The sequence below is a fragment of the Myodes glareolus genome, chromosome 7 (assembly GCF_982192425.1).
Source record: "Myodes glareolus chromosome 7, mMyoGla1.1, whole genome shotgun sequence".
NCBI lineage: Eukaryota > Metazoa > Chordata > Mammalia > Rodentia > Cricetidae > Myodes > Myodes glareolus.
Window position 1 is genome coordinate 77,588,073 of NC_142032.1, and position 24,419 is coordinate 77,612,491.

General features: G+C 41.8%; 1 protein-coding gene across 2 annotated transcripts in view; it reads right to left on the reverse strand.

Moving 5' to 3' along the window:
* LOC125413492 (SAGA-associated factor 29) overlaps nt 1–23,003 on the reverse strand; it is a 39,942-nt gene extending 16,939 nt beyond the window's left edge. Inside the window, exon 1 of one of the 2 annotated variants that reach the window (XM_087908450.1) lies at nt 22,829–23,003. The gene's annotated coding sequence lies outside the window, so the exon portion shown is untranslated. The remainder of the gene's footprint in view (nt 1–22,828) is intronic. The other variant, XM_087908449.1, reaches the window with a different exon arrangement.
* Between the last annotated feature and the right edge of the window lie 1,416 nt (nt 23,004–24,419).

A 24,419-nucleotide genomic window follows, 5' to 3' on the forward strand; every position in this document is an offset into this window, starting at 1 on the left:
CGACATGTGTTAATAGATAATGGGCCTCTAACTCTTCAGAGATCTGCTGAATATGGTATTTCAACTGTTTAATTAAAAAAGCTTCCTGTGACACAAAGAAATGCTAGTTCCTAGCAGTGGAACCTTTGGTCTCCAAAGGAGATAGGACTCCACCCAGACTGTGGCAGCACTAACTCTAGGCCTCACCCACCGCCAGGACTCTGCACAGACTGAACACTGTCGGGTTGGGAACTCTATTCTGCCTTGCTAAAGTAAAGTAAAGTTTTTCCAAGTCCCTCCTCCACAGGAAAATCCGAGACCTTCTGGGTCTGGCAGCTGAAGGCTGAAAATGTAATGTTGTCCTGTGTGACAGCTGAACACCAACTACTTCTGACCCCAACAAAGCCATTGAGATCACCAGAGGAGCATAGGTTAATCATTCAGGTAGCTAGTAAGTCTTTCAATTGATATAGAAGCCATTTGAATTAACTTCTTGCTCTAACTTCTCAGATATGACGATGCTGACGGCTAACTGTGGCTTTATCAGTTTAACAAACCCGTTCCTCCTCCCAAGGCTGCAGTTTTCTGGTCCCCTCATCCCATGCTCCACTCCTGTCTTGGGACTACTTCTACACCCGCAACTACCAGGACTGTGGGCCTGGAAGTTACAAATGTACACCCAAGATAAAAATTTCCCCGAAACTTTAACTTCTGTCCCTATGCTGTATCTGTCCCAGCAGGGTTCCAATCAGCTCCAATCAGGACCTCCAGTCCTGCCATTCACAGAACACAAGTTGTTTCAAAGGCTCAGACAGCCCCATAGCTGCTGCTGTCTTTGCCAATCATCCCACGATCATGGCACCTCCAAATATGCTGGTGTCTCCACTGCAGCTGGGCTACACCTTCACCAATAGCCTCTCCTGGGCTCTCTTCAGGATCCCTGCCCCTGCCACACAGTGCGAAGCCTCAGCCGCTCTCCAAGACCCCTTCAATCCCAGAGTTTCCACTACAACTAAGGCTGCACTCAGCTGCTCTCCAGGATCCCTTCAAATCCTGAAGCTCTCATGCTACCAAAACCAGAAACGCTATGTAGTATGTGGGCCAGCTTGTTGGGGTTTCCGTCCCGTCCGGTACCCCAGAGCTGGCATACCCCAAGGAAAATCAACCATATAGAGATCTCTATAAGTTATAATGCTGATTGGCTCATTAGGTCAGGCTTTTTGTTAACTCTTATAACATATATTACCCCATTATCCTTATTTATGTTAGCCACATGGCTAACATAAATGGCTTCCACATGGCTTCCCAGCCACGCTGGGAAGACTCTTACACATTATCGCTTGAGATGCAACCGTGGCTGTCTCTGGACCACAGTTTCTGACGCTAATCTCTTATTAATCATTGTTTACTTCTCAACTCCAGCTAACCAGCACTGATTGTCCCCATTTAGCAGGCTGGGCTCTTATTACCACAGTTGATTCTTCAGCTCCAGCTGACCTTAGAGTCTTAATTCAAATATATTGCACAAACTATCCTGAACGTCTTTGAAGGACTGTCACACGGCACAAGCCAGGCCTCCATCACTTGCACTTCTCCAGTTCTCCTTATCTCCCAAGCTCCACACAACAGCCCATTAGCTATAAGCACCCAGTGGCTTTTCCAGCCCAAAGTACCTAAGTCTACAGTCCTCCTGAAAACATATACTTAGGTCTTTCACAGCAATACTCCACTCCTAATACCAATTTGTCTTAGTTACGGTTCCTTTTTTATCTCCTTCCCTCCCTCCTTCTTTCCTTTTTTCCTTCCTTCTAAGCATGAGTGCTCTATCTGCATGTATGTATGCATGTACACCTGCATACCAGAAGAGGGCATCAGTTCCCACTACAGACGGTTGTGAGCCACCATGTGGCTGTTGGGAATTGAACTCAGGAACTCCAGAAGAGCAGCAGGTGCTCTTAATTGCCGCACCATCTCTCCAACCCCATTAGTTAGGGTTTCTATTGCTGTGCTAAAAAATAGGCTCATCAAAAACAACTTAGGAGCCAGGGGTTGGCAAAACACACCTTTAATCCCAGCCCAATTTAGGAGGCAGAGGAAGGTGGATCTCTGTGAGAGTGAGTTCTAGGACAGGCTCCAAAACTACACAGAGAAACCCTGTCTCAAAATTCCAAAACAAAACAAAAAAACAAACAAACAAAAACAACTTAAGGAAGAAAAGGTTTATTTCAGCTTACAGTCCACCATGAAGAGAAGTCAGACCAGGAACTTAATTAAAGGCAGGAACTGAAGCAGAGGCCATGGAGGCCTCTTACTAGCTTAGTTCCCATGGCTTGCTCGGCCTGCTTCTTTATACATTCCAGGGCTATCTGCCTAGGCCTGGCACTACCCACAATAGGCTGGGTCCTCCTACATTAATCACTAATTAAGAAAATGCCCTACAGGTTTGCCCACAGGCTAATATTATGGAAGTATATTCTCAATTGAGTTTTCTTCTTCCCAGATGACTCTAGCTTGTATCAAGTTGATAAAAAAAAAAACAAACAAAAACCATAAAAAAAAAAGCCCAGGACAGGTACCCAAATGGTAATTGAGATGGCATAGTAGTACTAGGGAAAACATCTAGACTAATGAAACAGAACACAGAGACCAGGAATCCATGTTAGGGCTAGAGAGACGACTCAGCAGTTAAGAGCACTGGCTGTTCCTTCAGGGGACCCTAATTCTATCTTACTAGGACTATGGGCCTGAAAGTTCCAAATGTAACAACATCTGTTGTGGGAATTCACTCAGCCAATTTGGGTACCAGTCCATGAGGGCGAGGTCTGAGGTACTACGTACGTGTGAACTGATAGTGCAGACATGAAGCTTGCTCACTCTCTTGGCTGGTGCTCTGAGTTTTATTCGCAGCTTCCAATGCCCACAGAGTAGACTATCACAGTGACTCTCTACCTTTATCGTGAGTTTCCTTAAATAAATATTTGTTATCCTTTATTTCGGGCTCTTGTGGATTTCCTTAATCAAGCCTGCATTTCTGTGCTCAGCATGCCCACAATCCAAACTTAGCCACCTAGGTTTGGGAGAAAAACTAGTGCTTCCAGCTTCCTGTGCCTGGCTTAGATTCCTCCCCTCCATCCACTCATCACCCCACAGCTCTGCTCGGCTCCGCTGGCTGTCCGCACCTGCACAGCTCAGGGCTCCACTCCCACTCCCACTACATGGCTGTCCTGAACAGCGTCTGGCAGTCCTTCAGCGCACGGTGGGTGCTGCTTTTTTCCCCTTTGTCTTTAACAAAAATCTGTTCAGTTTGGGTTTTAGGCTGGAACTTTTGGCAGTGCAACTGCGACACCTGCTGGCCAACATCGTTATTACACCTTAGACTCTCAGCAGCCAACTGAACCAGCCGATCGAACACCAGCTAAACCTACCGGTCAATCAAGATTATTACACCTACGGCAGTTTTCTGAGGATTTCAACAGGGATAAGTTATATGATAACTTAATATTAGATTAATTATTTTTTTCAATTTGTAAACCACGTCCAAGATAATTGCGGATACTATCACCATTAAGGAATTTAAAAACATTACAGTTTCTACTATGGATGGAATACTAGAAGTGGTATACGACGTACCTGGGACATATACATTTTTTAGCGATAGCTGCTATTAGTTTGATACTTCATATTATATCCTTAAAGAAATGGCTTGATAACAGAGCAAACAATGATAAACTTAAGGAAGTGATGCAGACTTTATAGACTGGTAATGAGAGGTGAGCTGAAAGGATTCATACCATTGAAAATGGTAGTCATAATTTGACAGGCAAAACTCACCCCATGTCAATGGGTTATGAAACCTTACAGAATAGTACTGAGAGATTAGCTGAAAGGACTTATACTAATGAAATTGACAGTCATAATTTGTCAAAGAGTCATGACAAGCTAGCAGATAGAACATCCTTCCTAGAAGGCAATCTTCACACCTTCCAAATAATATCTAAGAATAAAAAGATTCCATACGGGTCTGCAAGGGCTTCTAGCAGAAAGTAATGATAGAATTGATCTGTTATCGATAGGAAGTGTATTGGAGGTCTCAGAATTTCATAAAAAATATCATGTCAATAGTAAAGTTTTAAAAAAGGATTTCTTGTGGCATCAAGTTAAGGAAATCATAAAAAATTGTCCTACTTGCTCCTTCTATAACCAAACTCTTTTACCTGCAGGAAACATCCCTAAAAGTATGCAAGAAATGAAATTTGGCAAATAGATGTATTTCATTTTTCAGAATTTGGAAGATTAAAATATGTACATCATACAATAGGCACGTTTTCAGGATTTTAATGGGCAACTGATTTGATTTCTAAAAGGGCTGATGCAATTACACACCTGTTAGACGTTATGGCGATCATGGGTATACCTGCACAAATTAAAACTGACAGTGCTCCAGCATGTATCTCTGGCAAGATGAAACAGTTTTTTGAATACTGTATCATAAAGCATATTACAGGTATACCACATAATCCTACAGGACAAGCGGACATTGAGATCTAATCACACCTTAAAAGAAATGCTTAATAAACAGGTGGGGGGAACCAAGACCCCCAAAGATAGACTACATAATGCCTTATTAAACCTGAATTTTCTTAATGCTAATGAGAAAGGAACAACAGCCGCAGAGAGACACTGGACAATAGAAAAAAACTTCTGAATTAAATCAGCCAGTGTACTTCAAGGATATGTTGACTTCAGAATGGAAACCAGGAGATGTGCTACATTAGGGAAGGAGTTTTGCTCGTTTCCACAGAAGAAAAGCTATGATACCATCAAAATTAACCAAGATTTGGTTGGAAAAGGAGAACTCTCTTGGTAAAGAGAAATGACAGCTCATCCACTGAGGTGACAATCCTACAAGCTGTAAGGAAACCTCACACGGGTTGGGGCAGGATTCTGTTCTTGCCTTTGCAGGAAAATAGAAAATACCCATCTTCAAGAAGTCAAGAGACCTTGGACATCTAGACACCTAAAGAAGAAAAGATAGCTATCCAGAAAGAATCACCAAGTAAAGAAGAATCTGACTTATGATACCAATATTCTCTGCAGGGTAAAATCTCACTGCCTAAACATACTTATCTCCTTACTTCTCAGTATAGTGGTAGTCATGACTCACTTAAAATTCGAAGTTGGACTTGGTTCTCTCCTTCTCTAAATCTAAACATATTGTTAAAAGAAAAATTCAGAGTTTCTGTTTTACATCAGAAGAGTTGTCTGGTGTGAGACAGAAGGAAAATAAAAATCTCGTGACTAAAGTTATCAAAACTCAGCTTTCAAAAATTCTACTCCCCATACCTATTTTTGTCTCTGGTATCTTTCCTTGGATAAATGTTTATCAAAATTCAAACTTTCTGTTTTGATATTAATAATGTCTAAGTTCTCTAAAGTAGACAATAATTTTTCCTATAATAATCTCTAAAATCTCAAGAAAGAAGATGGGGCCTCATAATAATTATTCCACCTGGCTCATATGATGTCATTGAGCCAATAAACACTACTCAAAGATTGGTTTGGGGCTACAAACTGCTCAAGATGATTCCAACTTGGCTAGCCGAGATGGTACACCTTCTTTTAATACTCTGGCCAGAACTTCAAATAAGAACTTCAGTAAAACTCTACCCCCAACTCAGAGACTGCCTACAAATACTACAGACACCACTCTTGAGACTTAACCATCATTTTAGTTTTTACAGGATCCTGTAGATATATCATCACCCCTTAACAGCTAAAAGTAATTCTAGAAAACAGCGCTCCCTCTCCCAACAGATCTTGTCATCTCAGGGTTATAGATAATTGTCATCTGTTAGGGGTTGGTTCTAAGTTGTATAGGGTTGGGAGTAGAATATGAAGAAGGATCAGGAATCTTTTTTTTTTTTTTGGAAAAAAAAGGGGGGGAATGGATGGGATGGGATAATAGGTAGATCAGTGTATGTACTTGTGAACTATTTGTTATAGACAATTTACATTAGTATAGACTCTTGTATATTGATACATATGCAAAATTATCTGTGTATTCCTATCTAAGATAATTTGTATGTTGATACAAATTCAAATTATATGTTATATTGAGTATGCTCCTATTTCTGTTTACAGTATTTGTACACAAATGTAAAGATATTCTGTCATACTGTTGGTATGTATGTTTCTACCTCTGTTTAAGATATTTTGTATATTGATGCAATTTTAGCATATTTTTATCATATTGCACTATACTTTCTACCTCTCATCAAGAAATTTATATATTGTTACAATTCGAGGTCATTTGTCCTTACTGCTACACATTTATTTTTTATAATGTGAAGATTTAGTCTTTACGCTATATAGGTATTAAAAATTACAGGTTAGCTGGGCAGTGATGGCGCACACCTTTAATCCCAGCACTTGGGAGACAGAGGCAGATGGATCTCTGTGAGTTCGAGGCCAGCCTGGTCTACAAGAGCTAGTTCCAGGACAGGCTCCAAAGCTACAGAGAAACTCTGCCTCAAAAAAAAAAAAAAATTACAGGTTAATAGTCACTCATGTTTGTCATATTTTTAGTTATGTTTGTCAGGTTCTCTAGATACACAAAGATGTACTCCACATAGATAGGTAATCTTCAAACACTTCAGAGAACTGTAGAATATGGCATTTAAATAACACAGGTTCCTGTTGATGTGAGACACAATGTTCCTGGCAGCACGATCTATTCCCAAGAGAATGCTGAGCATCAAAGACACTCCAGTTAGAGCTTGTCTTCTTGGCAAAACTGGCCTTTGCACAAAGAACTGCCCTTGCCTCGACTACTGACAATATGCACAGTGTTCAGACTAGACAAGCAAGATATAAGCAAAGTGACTGCTGAACCTCGCCAAGTCAGGGTAAGATAGTGTTTCAAATTTTCCTGCCTCTGAAAACGGTTTGTCATTGCAAAAGAGGCTTTGGGTGATTGTTCAGTTAGCCAGCTGTCTCTGTCATTTCTTGCACTTTTTGGAAGTCACTTGCTTGCACTTTCTGCTTACTCAGGTAATATTAATTTCCTTCTCAGGTCCTTAATGGGGTTGAAAACTAGATGGCCATAGCTACATTCCTCTCATAACTTAAGTTAAGACATTTTTAGTATTAGACTCTTCAGGATAGGACAACTATTGAAATAATCTCTGTTATTTGCTAACTACCTTAAACTGGACATTTAGCATGTGTTTTTTTGTTTGATGTTGTTCATGCTGGTTGTAGTTCTATTTTTTTGTATGTCTTTGCCTTTTTTCTCCTGAACAATACTTGATATTTGTTCTTATTGTACATAGTTTTGGATTACGTTTAGAATCCTCTTTTTCAGACAAAAGAGGAAGTGTTGTGGGAATTCACTCAGCCAATAGCCTTTGGGTACCAGCCCATGAGGGCAAGGTCTGAGGTACTATGTGTGGACTGACAGTGCAGACAGAAAGTGTGCTCACTCTTGGCTCGTGCTCTAAGTTCTGTTTGCAGCTCCCAGTGCTCACAGAGCACAGAACTGCGGTGGCTCTCTACTTTTATTACGCGTTTTCTCCCAAATAAATATTTGTTATCCTTTATTTCGGGCTCTTGTAGACTTCCTTAATTAAGCCTATAAACATATTTCCTTTAAGTTCAAAAATTAACTTCTGTCCCTAGTCTATATTTGTCTCAGCAAGTCTCCACTCGGCTGGCAAACATACCAAACACCGACTGCTGACTACAATCTGCTCCAAATGACAACGAGCCCTGGACGTCTGAAAGCTGAGGTGGACCCACCCAGGCAATGTGATTGTTTCCTGTCTCTACAGCTGAGCTAGATAACCACATGCTTCTGCTGAATGCTCTATTGCCCAGCTTTTGACTAGCCTTCCAGCCTCCCTGGGCCCTGATGACAACACACCAGTTTCAGCTGGAAGTAGTTACAGAAAAAAAAAAAAATACGTTGTTATCCTTTGACCCCTGCCCTTAATAAACTGAAATGCTAAGTCAAAAGGAAACTTCCTGACATTGGGGACAAAATGGCTATCTATAATTCCCATTGACATACCAGAAAAATGGGCCCAGTGTTGTGTGATATTTTGTTTGTGTTCTAATAAAGTTTGCTTAGGGTCAGAGGGCAGAACTAATCACTAGTTAATCACAGAGGTGTGGAGAACTGTACAGAGAAGAAACAGGAAGTTATAAGGTGGGGCTGCGAGAAGATCTCGGCCCCCTTTCGGATGGAGGTATGGCAGAATCAGAAGTGACTGTGGTGGCTCACCTGCTTCTCTGAACTTTCAGGTTTTTACCCTAATACGTGACTCCTGATTTTCTTTCCTTTTTTTTTTTTAAAAAAAAATTTATTTATTTATTATGTAATAAATAAACAGTGTTCTGTCTGTCTGTATGCTTGCTGGCCAGAAGAGGGCACAAGATCTCATTACAGATGGCCATGAGCCACCATGTGGTTGCTGGGAATTGAACTCAGGACCTTTGGAAGAATAGGCAATGCTCTTAACCTCTGAGCCATCTCTCCAGCAACCCCCCCCTTTTGACAGAATTTCTGTGTAGCTTTAGAGCCTGTCCTGGAACTCACTCTGTAGACCAGGCTGGCCTTGAACTCACAGAGATTTGCTTGCCTTTGCCTCCCTGAGTATTGGAATTAAAGGTGTACACCACCACCACCCGGCTGACTCCCGATTTTTTATTGATAAATTAATTAGATTGACATTTCATCTGGCACCAGGCAGAGCTCGCAGCTACATGTGAGCAGCTGCAGCTGTCCTCAGCCAGGCTGTGCACGACTGTGCTCTCTACTCAGACGTGCTGTGCAGCAGCAGCCAGCCTCACACCGCACTGCAATCACTAGCAGATCTCGTGGAACAAGTGGAAATTCTTAAAGGGGGGAATTAGTTAAAAAAATTGTTTATTCCACACATTAGAAAAATGGAAAACATGGGGCTGGAAAGATGGCTCAGCAGTTAAGAGCACTGACTGCTTTTCCAAAGGACCCAGGTTTGATACCCAACATCCACATGGCAGCTCACAACTGTCCAAGATCTGTCGTCCTCACACAGACAGACACACAAGCAAAACACCAATGCACATAAAATAAAAACAAATAAATTATTTTTAAAAATGGAAAACACTATTATTATGGAGGGAGTTAGGTCTCTGTATGATTCCACAATGGATGGTTTAAAAATGGAACAATTAATGAGGGGATAATTAACTTAGCTGGGATTTATACAATATCAATTATATATTATTGGTTTGATAATTCTTGTTTTATCCCTAAAACAAGGTTAGTTGATATGAGTGCCAAGCGGGTTGATGAGTGCCAAGATACAGGCCTTAGAAATAGTTACTAGAGAAATAATGCCATTTTGACTGATAAGTTACAGGCCTTAGAAAAGCTTACTAAAACAGATAGTAGAGATAATCAGACAAAGACAGAGAAATTAAAGGAGAACCAACCTCAGCATTACATTATAAAATTAGAGAGCAACAGCCCAAGGCTATCAAACAACCAACCCTAATTTATCTAGTAACCTTACAGGAACAACTGCCAAATGACAGATATCCCCAAAGCTATGTAAGAGCTGACGGGATTCCTGTGGAAATGCTAGATTTGAGGAGATTTAAAGAAGCAATAGTCTCAGATGGTATGCATTCACCTTTTGTGAATCAGATGTTAAATTAATGGTCAATTAGTAATAGAATTATCCCACAAGACCAGAAAGACTTGGTTACAGCACTATTGGAATCTGGTCCTCAATTGCAGTGGAGGAGCTGGTGGAAGGTTGAGGCTAGAACCATTGAACAACAAAGTAGGGCTAGAGGCTTTGAAGTTTCCCAAGACCAACTTCTTGGAGAGGATGATTATGCTGATGCACAAAGACAGGCTCTATATGATGATCACACCTTGGCTCTATGCTGTGCAGCAGTTTTGAATGTTTGAGACAGAAATGAAGAAGTCAGAAAGAGAACTGAGTCATTTACTATAGTTATACAGGGCCTAAGAGAAACCTTCACTGATTTTTTTTTTTACAAAGACTGATGTCAGCTGTAAACATGATGATACCAAATCCAGCTGCTAGACAAACATTAAATGAATCTTGGGCTTTTGAAAATGGTAATTCACAATGCAAAAGGATAATTAGGCTTTAAAGGCAAGATCAGCACCCATAAAGGACTAGATCCAAGATACAGTAATACTGAATATAATAACCATGACGATAATTAGATAGGACAGGTGATTTCTAGAAACTTTAAGAAAACTCATGATGTCAGGTGTTTTACTTGTGGTAAACAAGGTCACTTGAAAAGGGGTTGAAGGCAGGGCTTTCCTAGAAACAATGTTTCTTCTAGGAATAATCAAAACAGAAGGCTCTTGCCTTCTGAGTATGCAGAAGGTACAGCAAAATTCAACACTGGATCAATGTAGATCAATAAGAGATAACCCTTTGCCACTGGGAAACGCCTTGGGGGCCCCCATGTCAAATTCGGTTCAATCATTCCCTGTCATCATGGGGGAAGCTTCTCCCCAGAGCAATTAAAGGACCTAATGTCTACTGTAAAAGAATGATACTGATAGAACAACTTTAGAAGATAAAACAAAAATTTCAGAAGAAACTATAAAGCAAATATTATAAAGATTAGATTCAAACAAGAGAGACCTCTTGATTACAAGAAGTGATAGTTCATCAAACAGTGTGATCATTCAATATAAACTAATTTATAAGACTAACAAATGCTTTTCATTTGATCAGATATAACTTGACAAAAAGGAAATGCTCCAAAGTTGGGGTTTTGGCAGGGTTTTGTTTTTGTCTTTTCAGGAGAATGAAGGCATCCATTTAAGGAATCTGAAAACCACTGACAAGTGAGACACCTGAAAAAAAAAGACAAATCATCTAGAGATAATGTCCCAAGAAAAACAGTAAATTAGCCTATTGGTATATCACATTTCCAATGGGATAAAATTTCACAAATCTTCCCAAATGTTTGTTTCTACTGTTCTCTACAGACATATAATGCATATAATGTTCTTTTTTTAAAAAATACAAGTTCAATTAAAGCTGGCTTTGAAATTGGAATAATCCTCTTGTACACTGTAAAGACTTGTCACTCAACTGGTTTTATAAAATAATGACTGGCCAGTAGCCATGTAGGATGTATAGGTAGGGCAAACAAACTAAGGATGCTGGGAAGGAGAAGGGCAGAGTCAGGAGATACCAACCAGATGCAGAAGATGAATGTGCCATGTTAATAAAGGTACCACCACATGGTAAAGTGTAAATAAGGAATATGGGTTAACTTAAAATATAAGAGCTAGTTAGCAGTAAGCCTGAGCTATTAACTGAGCATTTATAATTCATATTCAACTTCTGAGTCAGTTATTTGGGTGGTCAGGACAGAACACCCACTTACAGTCCAGATCTGTCAACTAGTAGATTCATTAACTAAAATAGTTGTACAATATGTTTAGGCACTTGGATTTCTTTATACAGAACCAAAGAGGTATTACACGACTTTAAAAAATTATTTCTATGTAAATCATTCAGGATTATAATTTAGCTGTACTAAAAAAATACAAAAATGGGAACTAAGATAAAATAACTGGTCCCCATTCTCATTTCCAGGTTCCTTCTACAAAAGAAACTAAGCCAACCATCACAGGCTTTTGGCCCTTCTACTTCTGCTAATTGCTAATGGCTTTTATATCATTGATGTCTTAACTAAATTATAATTCCTGTCTGAGTACCATTAAGCTGATGATGCTAAAATCCCAGTATCAAACTCTTGACCCATCTTAAGGATTCAAGATGGAGCCAAGCTTAAGGGGAAATGAAGACATTAAGCTCTGCCAGTCTCACAACTGAGTTTAGGTTTCAGTTCTCTGAGAAGGGCAGGACAGTTGTCTCTCCACAAAGGGTCATTTGTCCATAATGCCCTTGCATTCAAGGATGAGGCCTCAGGACAAATCCTGTAGGCCCTTCTGAGTCACACCCGAACTTGCTCAAGCTTGTGCAAGTATGTCCAAAAATGATAAAACTAAACCTCAGCCAAATAAAAGTATACTAATGTAACTGCTGCGTGCTTAACCAATTAAGTCAATTGGAATGACTTAGCCGCTCCTGAAACTCTGTTAGCTGTGCTTAAAAGAAACCTGCATGCTCCTCTCAGGGTTATGCCATTTTGTACAAGTGAAGGACCCTACATGCATGCTGCAATATTAATAGACACTCTTTGTTCTTACATACTATGAGTTTGGGGGTCTTCCTTCAGCATTTCCTCAGACCCTACACACCTACATTATACTTAACCTCTTTGTACTCCTGAATAATATTCTATTATTTGATATACAACATTCTATCAGTTTGTCAACTGATGGACATTTGATTTGTGCTCACTTTTTGGCTACTGTAAATAATGAATCTATGAAAACTTGTGTAGAAAAGAAAATACAGTTTTGTTACTGATACGGTAAAAACAAACCTTAGAATTAAAAGGAATGTTAGGCTAGAAGCACCAAGGAAGCTAAATTAAAAGTTTCCTACAGGGTAGGAAATAGCAAGGATAGAGCTGATCAATAAGCAATTATAATTCAAGTTGCCTCACACCTGGGCCTTAGGAAGCTGGGCTGCTTCTGCCCTGCTCCTGGTAGGAACAAAGACTGGGCAGGACAACGCTTAATTGCATTTTCTGCTTAGAGTCAAAGGGCCTGGATTCTCTAACACATAAAACCCTTTAAAATCTCCAGAACAAATCCATTAGTCTGTTTCCTGCCTTAGCGTCCACTTCAATCTCTCTTTGGGGTGCTGTTTAGTTTACTAAGTTCTGTTGTAGAAAATTATTTTAAGATGTATTGTTTTTGTTTATGATGCATTTGTTTAACTCTGTGAAGCTGTATTACTGTGCTTGTCTAAAACACCTGATGGTCTAATAAAGAGCTCAACAGCCAATAGCAGGAGCAAGAATAGGCGGGGCTGGCAGGCAGAGTACAAATAGAGAAAGGAGCAAGCAATGAGAGAACAAGGGGAGGAGGACTTCAGGGGCCAACCACCCAGCCACACAGCAATCATGGAGTAAGAGTAAGATTTACAGAAATTAAGAGAACGAGAAAAGTCCAGAGCCAAAAGGTAGACAGGATAATACAAGCTAAGAAGAGCTGGCTAGAAACAAGCCAAGCAAAGGCCGGGCATTCATAACTAAGAATAAGCCTCCATGTGTGATTTATTTGGGAGCCAGGTGGTAGGCCCCTCAAAAATCAAAAAGAATAAAACATCACACAACAAAGTTCTCCTTTGCTAAATAAACTTCTGCTTAAACTGCCTTTTGATTGAATGTTCCAGGCCCCACTCAAAGCTAGCAGCTTTCCAAGTCACTTGGTATATGGGCCAAAGTCACACACTCAAGTGGGGAATGTGCTGTCTCCAGAATCTAAACAGCCCACTAAACACTGTGCTGTTTCCCTGGTGACAGGAGGGGCCAAGTGCAATAACTTACCCTTCACCTGGGAAGGAATGTCTCTGCATGCCTCACACCATTGGACTCCTAAGAATTTCACTAAGGTGGAAGGCCCTTGAATTTTGATTAGATTTATTTCCCATCCTCTGATTGCACATATGGGTTACCAATGAGTCCTAAGCGGTTGCTATTGCCTGTTCTAATCAGCAAATATCATCAATATAGTACATCAATGTAATAAGTTGGAGAAGGAACAGATGAGCAAGAGCCCCTCTAAGTTATGATAATAGGGCTGGAAATAAATCTCTGAGGTAAAAGTGCTGAGATATACTGCTGGCCTTGCCAACTGAAAGTAAATTGCTTATGGACAGGACTGAGAAAAAGGCATTTGCTAGATCAATGTGCATACCATGTGCCAAAAGATGTGTTAGTTTGCTCAAGTAAGGACAGAGATTGAATTCATCCTTCAAGAAGACAAGACTTAAGGGACCCCAAAACATCTGCCACACTACGAAGTCAGAATGGACTTAAATGCACAGCTCTGCCTCAGCCTTCCAAGTGCTGGGATTACAGATGTGACACTCACTAGCCTGTTTTCTCAAATAAGATCTTTATTATGTTTGTGGGCCTTAAAACCTTTGAGATGAAGTAACCATCTAGCTCAGCACCCATGGAGTCAGTATTATGGTGTGCACACGACACAGCTTACACAAGTTTTCGTGTTGACATATATTTTCATTTTCTAGGCTTATTCACAGGAATGGAATTATTGAACCCTTTGGATTATCCCTCTGTATTCTGTGAATAAGTTTTATTACCATTGGTTAATAAAGAAACTGCTTTGGCTTATGGCAGGGTAGAATATAGCTAGGTGAGAAATTCAGAGTCAGAAAGAGAAAGAAGGCAGAGTCGAGAGAGACACAAGCAGTTGCTGGAGAAGATGTGAGGTAACAAGTCACGAGTCTCATGGTAAAATACAGAATAACAGAAATGGGCTAATTTAAGTTTTAAGAGCTAGTTAATAATACACCTGAGATAATAGGCCAAACAGTTTGTATTTAATAATAAAAGCTTCTGTGTGATTATTACTCAGGACTGGGCAGCCAGGAAACAAAAGCACAGCCTCCAGTTACAGAGGTCCACCTGCCTCTGCCTACTGAGTGCTGGGATTAAAGGCGTGTGCGACAATGCCCAGCACATTATTTTTTAATGTTAATTTAAGTGTGCTTGAGTATATGTATGTGTGCCACAAGCATGAAGGAGCCTTCAGTGGTCAGATGAGGTGTCAGAGTCCCTAGAATGGGAATTAAAGACAGCAGTTAGCTGCCATGTGAGTTCTGGGAACAGAACCCCAGTCCTCTATAAGAACAAGTGTTTCTAACTGCTGATCCACTTCTCTAGCCCCAACAACACCACAGAATCTGCAGCACCACAGAACTATTCATTTTCATATAAAGAAGAAAAAGAGCTGGGTATAGTGGCAAACACCTTAACCTAGCACTTTGGATGCAAGAATAAGTAGATTTCTGTGAGTTCAAGTCCAACCTGATTTACATACTGAGCCACAGAATAGTCAGAGCATAGTGGAACCCTGCAATGTCCCCTACCCCCAAAAAAGAGAAAGAAAGAATAACGAGCCATGATGGTGTGAGCATAATTCCAACACACCAGAGGCGGGGCCTGAGTGACTCGAGCACAAGACTTAACTGGGGCTATTAAATAATGAGACCCTGTCCAAATCAGACCATTTCCAAAATCCAAATTTCAAAAAGTATAAAAAGTCTAGTATGGAGCTAGAGAGATAGCTCAGCAGTTAAGAGCATTTGCTGCTTTTGCAGAGGAACTGGGTCAGTTCCAGTACCCACATGATGGCTCACAACTGTAACACTAATTCCAAGAGATCAGACATCCTCTTCTGGACTCCAAGGGTACCAGATATCTACACGATGCACTTACATACATTAAGGGAAAACACTTATACATATAAATAAATCTTGGAAGAAAAAAAGTCCAGTTATGCTAGGCATGGTGGCAGTTCCTTTAATTCCAGTACTCTGGAGGAAGAGATAGGCAGATTTCTGTGTTTGAGGCCAGCCTGGTCTACAAAGCGAGTTCCAGGTCATTCAGGAGAGAGTAGGTTGTAAAAATGGTTGGTAAGACTCTGGTTTAAAAAAAAAAAATTCTTGTATTATCTAGAATCATAGGATGTAGTGAATCAGGAGCTTATAATAGAGATGACTGGGATAAATGTAAGAACAACCAACCTCCAGGCTGCTGCAAAAGCCTTAGGAACTAGTGGGGAAAAGGCTACCTGCTGAGTGAGAAAAAAGAAGAGAGGAAAATGCCCCAAGACATACCAGAAAGAAGGTTCAGGGTGGAAGGGTGAGTTAAGGGGGAAGACCCTGGGAAGGCACAGTTCCCTGCTGCTGAAAGTGAGAAGTTATGGCAGTAACTCAAGAACACCAGTAAAACTGGGGTTTGGTTACCAGGCTGCAGATTCCAGCTCTTCCTCTAAGTTCAAGTTTTGCTGCAATTCAGCATTTTCCACAGGAAAGGAAATCATGGAAGAAACATTTTTTTCTCCTGTAAACTGCTACTTGATCATCTGTCACTCTGGTTATAGAGGACACCACTAGCATGCCCATGGTCAATGTAGCCCTGAAAAGAACACAGGGCTGCTGGGTGGTGGCAGCAGGTGCCTTTAAATCCAGCATTAGGTAATCAGAAGCAGGATCTCTGTGAGCTTAAGATCAGCCTGGTCTACAGAGTTACAGGATAGTCAGAGCTACATAGAGAAACCCTGTCTTGGGGTGGGAGTGGGGGTGGGGGAAGAGGTCCTGTCCAAGGCCTTGGTTTGAGTTCCAGATAAGAAAACATAATGGTTAATTACGCTGACATACTACAGTTAATAACATTATTTCTGGGGGTGCTTGTGAGGATGTTCCCAGAAGTGGTGATTATCCAAACTGCAGTTGTCAGGCTTTGGGCTTAGACTGGATCCACTGGGGTTTTCTTGGGCCTCCAGCTTGTAGATGGCAGACCACCAGACTTCTCAGTTGACTCAACCAGGCTAACACACTCTTTCATGTATCTCTAAGCTGCATCTACTGGTTCTCTATAAAACCTAACAGGGAAATAACAGCAGTTCCTTACTATAAGCAGTACCACGTGCCAACTACTTTCCTGTAGGGCATTTCCCTGATAACCCTGCAAAGGACTGTTCATTTACTACCTGTGGGAAACTGGATCTGAAGAAATAAATTACCAAGGTCCACAAGTAGGAAGTGGCAAAGATAGGGTTCAAAACCTTTTTTTTTTTAAACTACAACCTAAGCCTGAATGTACAAGCAACCCTTATGATCATCCACATCTAACTCACAATGGTAAATGCTCACCAAACTACCTTCTACTTGATAGGTTGTGGTCACAAATTTTAATGAAACCAATTTGGTATTTTTTTTTAAACAAAGATGATCCAATTTAAAACCTTTGTAAGAATTTTAATACAGACATCTAGAAATAGGGGGGGAGGGTCCTCTGTCTCCACTTTTAGCTTCAGAAAGTTGGTACTAAAACTACAGATTCATCTGACCTCTCCTACTGAACCCACACTATCCGAGGACACAACCACAGTGAATCCAGGCCCTCTCTACCAAACAAGCACACATTTTCCCCTATTTCTTCTGTCTGTCTGAAGCACCTCTAAAGTATCCTTTTCTTCCTTTTTAGGTCACTCTAATTTATTCACCTTTCAGGGTTTAATTACAGTTGTCAAAATGAACTTTTAGCAGGGCAATGATGGTGTGGTAGTGAATGCTTTTAATCCTAGCACTCGGGAGGCACAGGTAGGTGGACCTCCAAGTTCAAAGCCAGCTTGGTCTACAGAATGAGTTCCAGGACAAACAGGGCTATGCAGAGAAACCCTGTCCTGAAAAACCAAAATCTAATAAGAACAAAAAACCTTCTACACGTAGAGTTTATCAATTATTTTCACACCAAGAACATGATGTTTATATAAGAAAGTAGGAAAGAACAATTGTAGCGTGAACAATAAAAACCCAGAGACAGAAATTGGGGTTCAAGCTCAAAACCAGAAAAGCAAGGCAGCCAAGCCATTAGAGAAGTCATACTCTACCAAGGGTGGGCAACTGTAGACTAAGCAGACTAAGTCTCTCTCCTCCCGTTTTATATTCCCTCTAGTGCTGAGATTAAAGGATTATGACTCCCTAGTACTGGGATTAAAGGTGCAGGCCACCACCACCTACCTCTATTTGTTTCTGTATTGATCTTGTATAGCCCACAGTGGCCTTGAACTCACAGAGATCCATCTGCCTCTGTCTCCCAAATCCTGGGATTAATTGTTTGTGTCACTATTACCAGGCCTCTAGTGGTTTTAGCTTTGCCTCTGGTCTTCAGGCAAGATTTATTCGTTAAAATACAAATACTATACCACTACAAACAACACTGCTCACAGACAGCCACAAGCTCTTCTATTTACCCCAGGTCATGGCCATGGCCAATCAAAACTTCTGCAAAGTTCCTAAGGCCTGCATATAAATGTTATTCTTGTTTTGTTGTTTTTATTATTGTTGCTTAGTTCTGGAACTTACTATGCAGATCTGGCTAACTTGGAACTCCCAGAGATTTGCCCTGAAAGTGCTGGGATTAAAAGTGTGTGCCACCATGCCCAGTTTACTTGTTTCTGAGGTAGGGTCTCACTGTGCCCAATTTGGCACTAAATTCCTCAGCCTCCTGAACAAACTTCTATTCTTGTACTTGTCATTCATGCGTATGACGAGCTGTTTCACTGACAGCTCTCCTACCAGATCACAAACTTTGAGAATACAGGAGTGCTACTCTAGTTGTCTTTCTGATCCGCATAGGCCTTGGCACACAGTGCTTTCAGACCAGATGGCTGCACAGAGCTGAGTCCTGAACACCCTTTAGAGCAGTCGTTCAGCTTAGAACACTGCAACGGTTTGAAGCTAAGCTATTCAAGTTCTCCATCTCCAGAAAAAGCTGGTAAACACCAACATCTTCCAAAAGACTCTGTATTTCCCACATATGTAGAAGTGCTGCCCCTTCATAACTCCACAGAAGACATGAAGGATACGTAGTAGGCAAAGAAAAGCAATGCAGAATGGATATTAAACAAATACAGTCACATGTCAAACAATGCCAGCACCCAACAACAAACCAAACTTGCGACAGCGGTCTCATAAGATTATAATGCAGGTTTGTATAGTCAGCTCTAGCATTATATCTCCTCTTGAATATCTAGTATTACTAATATAATCTTAATATAAGATTATAATATTTATTATATTTGCCAGGTATGGGGGCAGACGCCTTTAATCCTAGCACTCAGGAGGCAGAGGCAGGAGGATATCCGTGAGTTAGAGGCCAGCCTGGTCTACAGAGGGAGTTCTAGGACAGCCAAGGCTCTTACACATAGAAACCCTATTCCAAAAAACAAACAAAAAAGATAATGCTTAAAAATATTTATAAGATTATAAGCTCAAAACTTCCATCGCCTCACTACTTTTTATCAAATATTTATTTATTGTGTGTGGGAACACGTGCCACAGTGTGTACTGGTTTTCTTCCTACCATGTGGGTCAACGCAGGCTGTCAGGCTTAGTGACAAGAGCCTTCACCATCTGAGTCATTTTACTGGTCCTCACCTAGTATTTTTATTGAACCTTTTCTGTGTAGAAACACAAATACTTTTCATTTTATGAAAATTACCTATATTATTTGCTATAGTAACACACTATGTATAAGTGTAGCCTAGGAATAACAGGTATGTAGTAAGCTACACAATCTAGGGTTGTCTAAGAACATTCTGTAATGGTCATAGGACAAAATCAGCTAACAGTGCATTTCTTAGAAGGCATTTCCATCACTATGTGAGCATTTGCTCCGTGAATTTATTCTTATGGTGAAATCAGCACAAGAGAAGATAAACATGGAATGATTATTAGTATTAACTTGACATCTAAGTCACTTGGGAAAAGATTCTCAATGTCTAGATCAGGTTGCCTGTGAGAGATTATCTCGATTGTGTTAACTGAGATGGGAAAACCACCCTTTCTTGGTGGCATCGTTCCCTGGGTTTAGGTCCTGGACTGCGTAAGTGAAGAGAGAGGCCTGAATACGAGCAGACACTCTGAGTTCACCTCTCTGCTCTTGACTGCAGCTGGGACTATCTGCTGCCCCACAGTGATGGCCTACAATCCAGAGTGGTCAGCCAAACAAACCCTTCTCTTCCAAGCCCGTTTTTGTCAGGGTGCTTATCACTGCAACAGAAAGGAAACTATGCAAACGGAGAAGTCAGAGTACAAAATGACAGCATACAATTAGGCGCTGAGAAATTCTACCCCCAAAGCCTCAAGAATAACTATGTTCTAACACAATGATGGGAAGAGTGGGGAAACCACAAACATCTCCCAAGTTCCTAGCCTGAGTATCTGGAGGAACGGGAACGCTAGTGAAAAGTATGAGCACGTGAGGATAAAACTAAAATTTCAGTTTGGGCCACATTTAAAACGTCTATTAGACATTCAAGAGGAGAGAAGATGCTAGAGCTAAACAGAACAATCTGCAGCCCTCATGAGACCAAGACAGGGGGATCATCATGAGTTCAAAGACCCCGTCTCAAAATGATGATGATGATGATGATGAGCTAGAGCATGGCTCAATGGTCAAAAGCACTGGTTGTTCATCTAGAGACGCAGGTTCAATTCCTAATAACCACATTCCAGTTTCAGGAGCTCCAATAACCTCATGTGGTCTCTGCATGTGATATATAAACATACAGCAGGCAAAATACTCAAATCCATAAAATAAAAATAATCTTTAAAAAATAAAGTGTTGGGCTGGAGAGATGGCTCAGTGGTTAAGAGCTTTGCCTGCTCTTCCAAAGGTCCCGAGTTCAATTCCCAGCAACCACACGTGCTCACAACCATCTGTAATGAGATTTGGTGCCCTCTTCTGGCCTGCAGGGATACATGCCGGCAGAACACTGAATACACAATAAATAAATAAATAAGTATATAAAAAAATAAAGTGTTGCCAGGCATAGTAGCAGCCCATGACTTTAACCCCAGCACTGGGAAGGCAGAGGCGAGCAGATCTCTGTGAGTTACAGGCCAGCCTGGTCTATATAATGAGTTCATGGACAGGTAGAGCTGCATAGGGAGACCAGCCTCAAAATAATAAATTAAAAAATACATAAAATTGTTTGGTTGGAGGCTTCACCCAGCCCCTGGCATCCATGAGCTGGGGAGTCTGGAATGTTTGGGTGGAGCTTACCATTCCAGGCCCCTCCTCTGGGAGTTACCTCAGTCCAGACTCCACCTCCAAGAAAAGCCTCCCCAGAGAGGGTCAAGACCACTCCCACAGGTTACTTAAACTGCCCCCCAGAGAATGAACGTGGTCTTTCCAGTTCTCCTTTCCCCTCTCTGTTCTGGTCTTCCTTCCTGTCTCCATCCCTGGGGGGCTGGAAGGCCACTGGGGAGCGCTGGTATCCATTAAACCTCGGCTTTTTCTAATTCGGTTTGATTTGGTCTGATTTGGATTATTGCGTCGGTGGAGATGTTTATCGAGCCATAAAAACCTTTCAAAAATATTTTAATTAATAATAAAAATGCACAAATAAACCTAAATCTTGAATTCAAGGTAGAATTGTTGGGGGATGTGACAGCCAGCACTAACCTGAAGGCAATGTGTTTTTGCCTGCTCTACCCCAGTCAACTACTGCCACTACCCCCAGAGCACCCAGACCTCTAATAATTTACACACAGCGTCCCTGTGACAGCCAAAGAAAGTGAATATGGTGCTAGGCATCCCTTACGGGCCCTTTACCTTTTTCTGTGATGCCTGTGAGATCCCAGAGGCCTGCTGGTGAGATAAGAATAAGATAATGGTGCTCCTGCCTTCTGCTTGGGTAAACTTGCTTATTGCTCTGGGATTGGGATGAAGTGGTCTTTTTATTACCATACAACGGGAAAGGGAAACAACTGAAGGTTGCAAATTTTCTTGCCCAGTTATGGATTACATAGATGACTATAATGTACACCTTTCATATCCATCCACCTTTATAAACCCTTTAGCCCCTCTGGCACGTGGTTCTAAGGTTGTTGTCCTTCTGCCAGTAGTAGGAATAAACTCATTTAATCTAAATTTGAATTGAGTCTAAGTCTTTGGGCTTTCCCAGAGGATTCGAACACAACAGAATACTGAGGAAAGGGGCCAGTGAGATAGCCCAGCAGACGCAGGTGCTTGTACCAAGCCTGGCAACCTGAGTTCCACATGGTGGAAGGAGAGAACCACGCTTCCTTTGAGCTCCACACAATGCCATGGCATGAACATGACTGCCTTCACACACACACTAAAGACTTTTAAAAGGTAGAAATGAAAGCCGAGCAATGGTGGTGCATGCCTTTAATCCCAGCGCTTGGGAGGAGAGGCAGGCAGATCTCTGTGAGTTCGAGGCCAGCCTACAAAGCGAGTTCCAGGACCGAGAGGGCTGTTATATAGGAACCCTGTATCGAAAAACAAAAACAAACAAAGATAGGAACGAGAGTTAGCACCAAAATAAATGTCCTTTATACTTAAAGTGTGAAATAGATAAAGCCCGGGGTGTGAACAGAAAGAAAGGCAAGATGTCCGGTTTACATATTTCGATGGTACAACCATTAAAGCTAAAGAAATGGGGCAAGAAGGTGTTACCAAGTCTTCATCACTGAGCTAGGCAACCCAGATGTCAAGGTGGCCTTGTTAGAGCTGTTTCTCTGGAATGACATGAGGCAGGGCTTCTCTGGAGAGAGCCGAATAGAGACTTGGAAGAAGAAGCTAATGAGTAGAAGCCGCCGCCCTAGGCTGCACGAGTGAGCTGACAGGTGAGTGAGCAGGAGGGTGGCTAAGTTACTGTTGTGTAAATGTGCACATTTAGGGAATATGTGGCTCAAGTCCATAATCTCAGCACTTGGAGCTGGGGGCGCACGATCGCGAGGTCAAGGCCGGGCTGAGTGAGAGCGTCTCAAAAACCAACGAGCTTTTGAGCGAGCAGTAAAAAGTGCCGGTGTCGGGGGTGGGTGGGTGGGCGACACTCTCAGGCCGAGGACCTCATCAGGTGCCCGCCCCAAGGCTAGTCAGCTCCAGCGCCGTCCCACTTCACCGGGGACACAGGGCGCACGCGCAGACCCAGGGAGCCGGGGAGCAGGCCCCCCCCACAACCCCGCCCCCTTCCCCGTCCAGAGCGCTTGCGCGTCAGCTCCGAAGCCGCCTCGGCGAGCCGGGCGCCAGGCAGGAACGCTGGCCCTTCGTTCCCGCGCTGCTCGGAAGTGTCTTGCCATGGTCCCGTCCCACCTACCGAGTCTGGGGCGAAACAGCACGTCGCGGTGGTGACTGCGATGGCGGGAACAGGAGGGCCGCTGGAACGCTTCCTCACAGGGTACTATGGCACTTGTGTTCGAAGGTTCGCGGCACGTCAAGAACCACACACGCTGTTTCTCTTATGAGCGCGGTCGAGCGCGGAGGACTCCTTTGCGCATGCCCGATACTTCTCTGTGACGTGATACATTGCACTCTGGGAAATGTAGTTTTTATTTTGACACCTGTGCCCTAAACTATTTAATCATGATTTAATAAATCACAGTGCTTGTTTGTTTTCCGTGTCTTTGATACTCCCCTGAAGGCTTTCACATAAATCAAGAGAACCGAAAAGCATGTATGGAACCTTGCCTAGCATGTGGGAGGTGACAGAACCAGACCCTCAGCACCAGAAGAAAACAAAAATATCAAATTGTTAGGAAGAGGGAAAGAAGAGCCCCCCAGGAGGCAAATGAGGACTCTGAACTTTAAGCTAAATTTTGTTGTGAATCTAAAATTTATCCAAAAATATTTTTAAATTGCAAATAAGCAGTCTAGGTTCAGGAGTTACATTTTTACAGAATCTTCCCAGGAAATAAAGAATGTGGTCATGAAATATTTAGCTATAAAGGTATTCTTTTGGGGCTGGGTGGTGATGGCACTCGCCTTTAATCCCAGCACTCAGGAGACAGTTGCAAGCGGATCTCTGTGAGTTCAAGGCCGGCCTGGTCTACAAGAGCTAGGCTCCAAAGCTACTGATAAACCCTGTCTCAAAAAACAAAATAAAATAAAATAAAAAATAAAAGTATTCTTTGGAAGCCTATCTCGTGGCCTTAGCATGGTCCTGGTTTCAATCCTCAGGACTGCACCCACTCCAAGTACCTTTCCTAGTATTTTGTATTTTGTACATAACCCCTAAAAAGTCAAGATGGTTTGGTGGTTAAGTGCACTCACTGCTCAATCATGAGGACCAGAATTAGAATTTTAGCACCCTGCTCCCCTTCTCCCCTTACCGTTCTCCTTCTACCCTCTCCCCTCCACCCATGCTGCCAATTTACTAAGGAGACCTTGTCTACTTCTCCTTCCCAGAGGGGTCCATGTATGTTTCTCTTTGGGTTCTTCTTGTTTCCTGTCCTCTCTGAGGTTGTAGCCTATAGGCTGGTTATCCTTTCCTTTATGTCCAAAATTAACATATAAGTACATACCACAGTGTTTGTCTTTCTGTGTCTGGGTTACCTCACTCAGGATGGTTTTTTTCCTAGTTCCATCCAATTGCCTGCAAATTTCAAGATGTTATATTTTGCACTGAATAATACTCCGTTGTGTAAATATGCGGCATTTAGTTTATCCATTCTTCGGTTGAGGCACATCTAGGTTGTTTCCAGGTTCTGACTATTACAAATAATGCTGCTATGAACATGGTTGTTCAAATGTCCTTGGGTATGATTGACCACCCTTTGGGTACATGCCCAAGAGTGGTATTGCTACCATGCAATAGTAGAGAGGGTACCTTAACTGCCTTTCCCCTGTAATCACATTGATGACTACATTAATTGTCATCATAGAACCTTCATCAGTATTTGATGGAAGCA